This window comes from Amblyomma mixtum, chromosome 6, assembly GCF_055824585.1.
Source record: "Amblyomma mixtum isolate Tamu chromosome 6, ASM5582458v1, whole genome shotgun sequence".
Classification (NCBI taxonomy): domain Eukaryota; kingdom Metazoa; phylum Arthropoda; class Arachnida; order Ixodida; family Ixodidae; genus Amblyomma; species Amblyomma mixtum.
In genome coordinates, this window is record NC_143017.1 from 30487215 (window position 1) to 30494963 (window position 7749).

The 7749-nt window shown below is 47.5% G+C and overlaps 1 long non-coding RNA gene across 2 annotated transcripts; it reads right to left on the reverse strand.

The window, feature by feature from the left end:
- Positions 1–3072: 3072 nt before the first annotated feature.
- Positions 3073–7174, reverse strand: LOC149338698 (uncharacterized). 2 transcript variants are annotated; one of them, XR_016283746.1, is made up of 3 exons: positions 6717–7174; positions 5731–5911; positions 3073–4053 (listed from the first exon to the last, which is right to left on the reverse strand). It is a non-coding gene; the product is annotated as an uncharacterized LOC149338698 (long non-coding RNA). The 2 variants fall into 2 exon arrangements; XR_016283747.1 differs by having other exon boundaries at positions 5731–5934.
- Positions 7175–7749: the final 575 nt, after the last annotated feature.

The following is a 7749-nucleotide window of genomic DNA, read 5'->3' on the forward strand; positions in this document are numbered from 1 at the left end:
TGGGTAGGGATTTGTTGACCATGGCTAGGAATTGAGAGTCGCTCAGATCGCGGCGTCGAGTTGGACGAGACACGTTGTCAGTGATCGCGGCAACTGGTACAGAAAAACGTTCTTCAAAGCCAGCAAGTTTTAAACCACATGGCAATACTGCAGGTTCGTTGGAGTGATTGACAGTCCAAAGAGTGGCATGGCCCTTGGTCACATGGACGACGCTGCGGGGTACTAGCACACTTTTCTTTGCACAGTTAAGGGAACAAGGTTCCACCACAGCATCGAAGGCATCAGAAATCGTGCTCGAGGACACAACGGGAACGAATATGGCAGACATTGCTGGAACGACGGTATCTTCAGAGACAGAAAACACTTGGGCAACCACTGGCGAGTCTTCTATGAGAGCTGACCGAAGGCCAGGACTTAACGATATGCCACCACTGCGGAAGTCGAGAGTAGCGCCGCACTGGTGCAAAAAGTCAATACCGAGGATGATGTCATGCGTAGAACGAGGGAGCACCGTGAATTCAGTTCGGAACATGTGGCCAGCGATCACTACATTCACAAAACAAATACCAATCGGAACCAATGATTCTCCCCCTACACCCCGGAATATAACAGCACGATCCCAAGCGAACATTATTTTACGACCCAGGCGGTTCTTGAAAGTTGAACTCATCACTGACACCGTGGCACCAGTGTCCACTAAGGCCATGACGCAAATACCGTCCACTAAAACTTCAAGGCGGTTCCTTAACATAACAATGGGCAGAGGAATTGGCACTATCGATGATCCGGAGACCGCACCTCCATCGGCCGCACACGCTAGTTTCCCGGGGACGGTGGGGAACGTCGTTGGGGAGAAGGCGAGCGGCGAGAGCGGTGCGGAGGTGGAGTCAGACTTCGGTCAGAGGCAGGGGAGTCGTTCCGTGGTGGCGCGTAACTGGATGGGCGCTGAGACGATGTGAAGACACGGTCATGAACAGGCGCATTGAAACTGGGGCGAGGGTATGACCATTGGCGCTGGGAGCGGGAATACTGGCCCCGGCGACGGCAGAATTTAGAGATGTGACCGATCATACCACAGCGGTAACAAAGTGGTGGGTCGGGGGGGCACTCGGGATAACACTCCTCGTAGCCAGTGTCGAAACGACCATCGTACTCCGGCTGCCGCAGGTGGCGTTGCGGACGAGCTGGCGCCCTGGGGCCGGGGCGGGTGATCAGGGGAGCGTCGCTGTAATCAATGCGAGGAGCACTGGTAGGGGCCTGGGCAGACGAACTCCAAGGGGAGGAGCGGTAGGCGGGAGCCGCCTGCAGAGAACAGCTCTCATACGGGACCTCACTGCGGCGCGCAAGATCTTGATGCCGGGAGAGTTCGTCACGCAAGATTTGACGAATGACGTCAGGGAGAGTCGCCGCATTCACAGGGTCGTGGAAATCCACGCTGGCGACGGTGGTGACGTTAGGCAGGCGACCGAACTTGGGAGTAATTCGACGCAGTTTTAGAGCTTCAAAGGTGCGGCAGTGCTTGATGATATCCGTGGGCGAGTCTAAATTTTCTTTACTAATAAGAAAGCTGTAGACGTCCTCTGCGATGCCCTTGAGGAGATGACCAACGCGATCTTCGTCGGACATACTGGGATTAACGACTTTGCACAGCTTCAAGACCTCTTCTATGTAAGTCGTGCAGGTCTCTCCAGGCACTTGCGCTCTTTGAAGCAAAGACTGCTCAGCGCATTTTCGTTTGGCAACGGTATCCCCGAAGCAGCTGCGGAGCTCTTCCATGAAGCGGTCCCAACTCGTTATTGATGCCTCATGGTTGTCGAACCAAGTTAGCGCGGTGCCATCGAGAAAGAAGACGACATTGGCCAGCTGAAGAGTGGCATCCTAGCCGTTGTATTTGCTCACCCGCTTGTAATTGGTGAGCCAATCATCCACGTCTTCGCCAGCCTTCCCGGAAAACGTCCGCGGCTCACGGTAGTGCTGCCAAGCGGGCGTTGCTGCGCCGGTCGGACGTGCGTCGGCTTCCTTGGGCATTTGCACTGGCAACGGTGGCAATCCGGCGATTCTTCGGCTGCAGCGGTTGCGAGAGGGGTCCGTGGTGATCGACCCAGCACCTCCACCACACTGTTACAGGTTCTATTTACAAACACTATTTACAAGGCAGGTCGAGAAGAGCCTGTCACGTGCTGCGCATGGGCTCTGAGGAACAAAGAAGACGTGCGGCGGCTGGAAGAAGAGAAAGTCCAGTATCCTGCCGCCGGCGCACCAGGCTCTTCTCGACCTGCCTTGTAAATAGTGTTTGTAAATAGAACCTGTAACAATATATACGAGGTGTTTCAGGGAAGACTAAGTAATTTTCAAAAAACAGGTATTTTGAGATGAATGTATGGCTTTTTCAGCATAGTATTACCAGTGTTGCCAGGCACCAGAAAACTTGTGAAGATTCTTACGTAGTAAGCTGGTTAGCTAATTTTTATTAATGAACCTTTTCACTATCAGAAACTTCGTTAAAACATTAAGTTGGGCTAGTTGGTAACGGCTTGAAGGAATCATACTCTTAGCGGTAAGAACACACACAACACCAAGACACACACACACACACAGGACACCCGCTAGACTTCAACTATCTTTACTGGACACTTGTACGACATAAATATGTATCACTGAGCACACGCAGGTGCCTCGTCATCGGCATCAGGTCTAACTACGCCCTCCCCTCCTCCAAGGCATACCGTTGCGCCCATAAACAATCCCTTTTTCTGCCAATGCCAGGGAGGGAGTGCTTACACACATGTCACCCGCCTCTTGAATACGAAAGGCCTGGGAGCTGAGAAAAAAGAAAGAGAAATTATCGAAGTATTTCGTATTCAAGAGGCGGGTGACGTGTGTAAGCACTCCCTCCCTGGCGTTGGCAGAAAAAGAGATTGTTTATCGGCGCAACCGTATGCCTTGGAGGAGGGGAGGGCGTAGTTAGACCTGATGCGGATGACGAGGCACCTGCGTGTGCTCAGTGATACATATTTATGTCGTACAAGTGTCCAGTAAAGATAGTTGAAGTCTAGCGGGTGTCCTGTGTGTGTGTGTCTTGGTGTTATGTGCGTTTCTTACTCCTAAGAATATGATTCCTTCACTATCAGAGTTAGGCGTCTAGTTGCCATTAGAGACTTGTAGCAGTTACATGCACTGGAGGGGTTTCTTTCCCTGTGTGCTTTCAAAAGCGCATGTATTTTCGCACGATGCAGCCAAATTTTGTCGAGCCACAGCGGCGAAAGTAATCATGTTTTGTACATTCCAGAAACTGATATGGCTACTACGAACAACTGGCTAAAAGTCTCTAACTGCAACCAGTTGCAAACCTGTGTTAGTTAAAAAGTTAATTATCAGAAATTAGTTAACCAGCTTACTAAATACACCTCACCGGCTTTCTGGTGTCTGCTAACACTGGTAATATTATGCAGCAAAAGCCATATTTTTGAGAACTACTTATTCTTCCCAGAAACACCTGGTGCATATAAATACTGCTCACTTTCCTGTACAACACAGAAACGAAATAATTTCTTCTGTAACATGAAAGTTCCATGAGCCACATAACAAACCCGTCGAAAAAAACTGCATGCATACACACACATCTCTCCAAAACAGCTAAAAAATCCCACACAGTGAAACAATGCTTACACTGTCTTAAGACCAACATTAAAGGCTGCAAACACTAGCGAATTAAAAGTCAAACAGATGCCAAACATATGCTAAATGTCCCCATGGATGTAGATATTAAGCTATGAGCTGATTTTAATAAAAATGCATCAGCACAGAAATGCTTAAGTGACTTTGTTGGTGCACTATCCCGACACTTGTCCTCAATATCAGGCAGCCTGCTTGTTGTTCAACATCATCATCAGCCTGACTATGCCCACTGCAGGGCAAAGGTCTCTCCCATGCCTCTCCAATTAACCCTGTCGTTACTTGTCTGCAGCACCAGCGGAAGAGGTAGCGTCCTAGTGATGAGACGTGTGCACGAACAGGTAGCCTCCTCCATGGCAGAATGCAGCAGCAAGAGAGCTGCACAAGAAAACATTCAAAGTATACAGTTATAGTAACTTCTATTAGAATCAAACACGGAGAAGCAACAATCAGTTAAATGTGCACTAAAATGCAGCACTCCGAGTGAGTTTGATAAGGCTGCTGAGTAATAGCATAAGCAGCAGTCACAAGACTAGAACTAAATGTAATGCGTCCTTGAACAAGAAAAAGCTGTAACATGCTGTTGTGTTCAATTCTGCCCCCACATTCGAAGACTGAATAATATTCACAGGAACTGACATTAACGTGTTACACCTAATTAGGCTACCACGAAGAGATATTTAGCCATTCCAGTCATATGAAGATAACATGCAGGCCATCAAATATGAAAATTATTTTGTGTTTCTGATTTGTCTGCACAAAAATTCAGGCAGCTTTTGTTTTCAAAAGTGATGGCACAAAGACATTGCAATATAATGCACATGTTGCTGTAGATAATGTATCATTTGGAGCTATCCCAGGTGTTAGGGGAAAATGTATGAACAAAGAGTACAAAGGTGAGCAAGTTCGTCAGGGCAAGAGTGGCACACTCTAAATAAAATGAATCAAAATATTAAGGCACACACTGCGTCAGATACAATACTTGTAAGTAAAGCTGCATAGAACTACAAGCGATAAAAGCCCCAGAAACGTGCCCCTAAGGGAGCAGCTGGACTGGTAGTTTTTTATTTGTCCCGCAGCACATCCCTCCAGTGCTGAGGCCTGCTCATATCTGTTTAAGTTAAGAATAGAAGGGAAACAAGCAAACAAGTGTTCCAGAGAAGATAAAAATGTGCACTTAGGTTGTTCTTTAGGAAATTACCTGTCACTAATTGCAGCAATAAATACCTCGAGAAAGTAACTTAAGTTATTTACACAGCTTATTACAAACCTTGATGGCACGGGAGAGTGGCAACATCAAATGCATCGGTTCAAGTAAAGCCAGGGGTCTTGTTAAGGTCACAGCAATATTTGTTGACTTAGGCTCAGCTAGTGTAATGCAATCAGTAACTGAACGTCGGCATGAATAAAAATAACAATGCACCAATACTCAATTCCAAATGCATTTCAACTGTACAGTGCAGTCAGTTGTGACAAAGGGAGTGTCAAAGAAAACCTCAGCAATGCTCATGACATCGAATAAGCACCTTTCTTCTGTACAGCTAAAATATAAGCTTTACAGGGTTTCATGTAATGCAAGGATAACCTGGTAAGGTATCAATTATTGATGCTAGCAACACCTATGCTTCTAAAGCAGAGTGCTCCACTTGAACGCCAATATTCAATTATGCATTGCCCGTTAGGCCATGCCTATCACATCACTGGTTCACTTCAAACATGCCATACCTTGTAAAAGGTAGGTACTGCTGAAGTAAACCTATGAAATTTATTTGCTGCTTTTAGACTGCTGTATAAAGGTCATGAAGCAGATAATTGTTTTAATTTGGTCTATACTGTGGTCAAGATTTCCAAGCACGAGAGGCATGAGGGAAAAAACTATAAAAAGCATTTCGCACTACAACACAATGCACTTACTAGGGGAGTGCTTTCATGATGCCCGCAATATCTCTTGCCTTTCTCTTGGTCCTCTTTTAAAAGAAAAAAAAACGAAAGAGAGAGGGAGCCTGGACCAGAAGATTTTTGGCAGGCTAAAGAAGACAAGGAAAATATATCCACTTGTCTACCTATCCTTTTACAAGTGGCACATGCTTGATATCCAGTGTCAATGGCTGATAGGCTGAACCAGCAGGTCTTGATGTCATTTGCCTCTGGTTGAGGTAGCATTGGCTCGATGACGGATGAAAGCTGGTGCAAAAGTAGCGTGATGATACCGGTGGAGCAGCTGTACAGGGCTTGACTGCGGGTGCATTTGAAGAAAGGCTGCATTAGAGCCATGCTTTCATAAACATCACAGAAGGCACATCCCATTACAACCTCTAGCTGTTCATTCCAATGTGTTCATGAGTGGAGGCTAATGATTAATTACCTATGCCTCCAATAGTTAGCAAAAAAAATGGTTTACAAAGCTTGTCATACTTTTCTTAAAGCTATTATTCGCGAATCACGTTATACTTTTATCGCTTCAGACTGAAAATGAGGGAATGACATAAATGTAGTGAACGTGAAAAAATAAAATGACAACAAACCTTCCATTGTGCGATTACCTCAGCTGCACTGCAATGGAATGGTTCTGCTATTTTTAATCGTCGTTTCGTTGACCAGAACTATCAAGAAACAGCACTTGATGTGACTGCGACGTAGAACGGGCAATGCTCCTTATCCAGTAGACACTCAGGCAGCAGAATCAAAAGACGCACGCCGCTACAAGCACTTTTCGTTCTTATGGTCTCCTTTTCACGCCCTGCTCCTGTTCAGTCGGAATAACGAATCAAGCAGCACCCCATAGTTCTCGGCGTGCAACCAAATTCTATCACATAACTCGTGCGCCGAGGAGCTGACGCAAAGAGCGTGAGGCGGCGGGTTAAAAGTTGCATAGTTGGCAAGCGAGCGTGTCAGAACACCTTCTCTCTGCAAACGATCGCGTGGTGCCCGCATTTTGCACCTCACTGCGACCAAGACGTGAAGACCACCCCAAATGCATTCGCAGCCCTCAATCATACCCCCGACACATCGCAGAAGTCATTTTCCAGTTCTGTACTTACATTTGTCAACGTTCACGGCAAGCCGTTTCTTCTATCGGGCATCGGGCGCCGGCCGCTCTCGGGGTGGTTGCGTGCAGTACGTCAGAGCAGTTCTTGAGCACTGCGTGCGCGTAAGAACGTCTTCCGCAGCACTGGAGCCATCTGTCACCTTCCGAGTTCAGTCACACTACCACAACACTAACTAGGCCGCACATTTAACACAAACAAACTGAAGAAACGCACCCAGAACTTCACAACCGTCGCACCCCGTCAACAAAGAGTCGTTTCAGCGTCCTAAAAAAGATAGTGTAGCGCGCGGCCAACATGAGACTCGCAATCCGCCGCCAGCGAACGGAAAGGTGGCGCTAATGTCGCCTAACTTTACACGCGTTAAAAAAAGAATTGATAAAGCCCTTTTTGCCACAAACTTGTTGCATTAAACGACAAAATATTTTGTTTCAATGATTGAGGTGAAAAACTGCGACTACTCACAACCATCTGTTTCTGGCGGCGCTGCGAACGAAAGCTTGGAAAACCGGGCAGCATGCCGGGCAGCTACAGGCGACGCATCTGGGGCCAGGAAAGCCGCAGCCGCTGCACGGCTGCACTGTCTGCCTAGTTCTAAGGCTATAACTCAGCTCCCCGTAACTGCGTCGCAGAATAAGGAATGATGATGTTGCCAAACGCTACTGGTTTCGGTTTTTATTTTCGCATATTGTGTGGCTTAGCGTACTCTACACAGCTTGGCTCATGCGATTTAGTGTACGTGTGTGTGTGTACGCCGCTCTAGCGTGACGCGCGAAACTTTCAAGGCTGCGCTGCAGCATCGCCTCTGTTTTGTGTGTGTTTACATCACGTCATTGGACACCTTGCACGCTCTTTGCTCGAGCGAGCCCCGCCGAAAGTCGCGCTACCGTAGTCTTTTTGTGTGCTTCCTTGATTGCTTTTTGCCTCTGCCTTACGCGGTCCTCGGCTCGGCCTCACGTCCGCTGATGGCAGTAAGAAAAGGCGAAGAATGAACACATGCTTTCGCGCGTCTACTTCGTATGACTAC